The 1,965-nt window shown below is 34.0% G+C and overlaps 1 long non-coding RNA gene across 1 annotated transcript; it reads right to left on the reverse strand.

The window, feature by feature from the left end:
• Positions 1-758: 758 nt before the first annotated feature.
• On the reverse strand, positions 759-1,483 carry LOC131624817 (uncharacterized). Its single transcript, XR_009290665.1, has 3 exons — positions 1,383-1,483; positions 1,140-1,251; positions 759-896 (listed from the first exon to the last, which is right to left on the reverse strand). It is a non-coding gene; the product is annotated as an uncharacterized LOC131624817 (long non-coding RNA).
• Between the last annotated feature and the right edge of the window lie 482 nt (positions 1,484-1,965).

The following is a 1,965-nucleotide window of genomic DNA, read 5'->3' on the forward strand; positions in this document are numbered from 1 at the left end:
AGGAGACGTTCGTCTCCTAGGCCCAAGGGTGAAAGAGAGCCATATCAAGCACTTGAGACGTTCGTCTCCACCTCTCCATTATTTTCTCCACTTCTTTCTCACGCAAGGCGCACATCTCACTACGCCAAACAAGGAAAAAGACAGCGCTTTTTTTGGCTTTTGGCAGCGCTTTAAAGCGCTGTCTATTCCCCGTTGTCGTAGGTAAAGGCAGCGCTTTTTTTCACCTTGAAAGCGCTGCTAACGGCCCCCTTTAGCCATCACTTTTACCTATAAAGCGCTGCTAAAGGCCCCCTTTAGGCAGCGCTTTTATATTAAAAGCGATGCTAATGGCCCCCTTTAGACAGCGCTTTTCTGAAACAATTTTTAAGAAAAAGCCTCTTAAAAGCGCTGCTAAAGGCCACCTTTAGACAGCGTTGTTCCCACAAGCGCTGCTAAAGGCCCACTTTAGCCAGCGTTTTTTCTTAGAAGCGTTGTTAAAGGTCTCCTTTAGGCAGCGCTTTTCTGAACAAAATTTTTAAAGAGATTTTAGGCAGCGCTTCTCTTTTAAAGCGCTGTCTAATGTCCACGAAATTTTTAAATGCATCTATTTAAAAAAGGCTTGCCCCAGGTTTTCATCACATTCTGCACCTGTATATACCATTATAAATTTCACATATAAACATCAAACCCAACACCATATAAACAACCACTAAATACTCTATTTTTCAGAGCTAAGATGCTAAGAATATATATATATATATATATATACACTAATAAACAACAACAAAATTACATCCAATTCAATGAAAACAATTGCATCATCCAAAACATTGTTATTTTTTACACAAGTCAAAAGGATGCTAAATATCTACTTTTTCTTCTTGCCAGCAACTGTAACCTTTTTACCCTTCAATGTCCTGCAATTGCATCAAACCATTACAATCACAAAACAGAATAACAGAATAACAGAAAACCAAAAACAAAATAATATAAAGGTGAAAAACATTATACATTAGTATCCATAAAACCATTCTACATTTGCCACAAATGTATTTCAAACGGCCTACATATCACTAAATAATCTATGTAGATAAATCAAATATGTCATCCAATATAGGACCTGATATTATTGTGATTGAAGCCAAATTAAGTAAAACTACCTGTAAATATCTTATGAAGGTAGAACAAAATTGAAATGTCGTATTCATTTTAATTTTGAAGTTCAGTCATCGTAATCAAAGCACAATCTCTGAATAGTAAGGGCTAAAAACACTGCATAATCAGAAGATAAGATGAGTACAAAAACAACAAATAACATAATTTCTTTTTAAAAACAACAAAATTGCAACATGCACTTGGCTATACTCAAAATTCTCATCAATTATAGTAAGATTTCAATATACCTATACAACTTTCAACTCAATCATGAATTGACACCAATCCTCCTTAAGTTCATCCAACTTAGATCTTGAGTAAGTAGCACACTTGAAGTCATCAAAGTACTACAAAATAATATAACATGGTAAATTTAAGTTAAAACTATTTAATTATATGAGAAATATGTGTTAAATATTAAAATAACTCTTAATTTAGGCAAGCTTCTAAGGATGAGGGCTATATCTGATTGTGTAAGTGAGTGTTTAGGATCAAAATGTAGGCATGCTTCAAAGGATGAGTTTTCTTTATATTAACCCTAAAGCAACAAAGATTTAAGGTCTGTTGCAGAAACTATCAACACTAGTTTTACATTATTTTGAAGAGATACTTAAAAACATTCATAAAATTCACAACTCTAAAATTCCAATAAACTAATCAATGAATCTGAGAACACGTAATCAACTTAAAGCAAACATAGAAAAAAACAGGGTCCTCCTTACGTTTAGCTAAATAGAAAATCTAATAAGGCCTTATTTCCACTTGTGGCGGTGTGAGAATTATCTTTTCTAGGTGGTGATTCTAACTAACAGGATACTGTGATGCACATAG

Source organism: Vicia villosa, unplaced genomic scaffold, assembly GCF_029867415.1.
Source record: "Vicia villosa cultivar HV-30 ecotype Madison, WI unplaced genomic scaffold, Vvil1.0 ctg.000163F_1_1, whole genome shotgun sequence".
Lineage (NCBI taxonomy): Eukaryota > Viridiplantae > Streptophyta > Magnoliopsida > Fabales > Fabaceae > Vicia > Vicia villosa.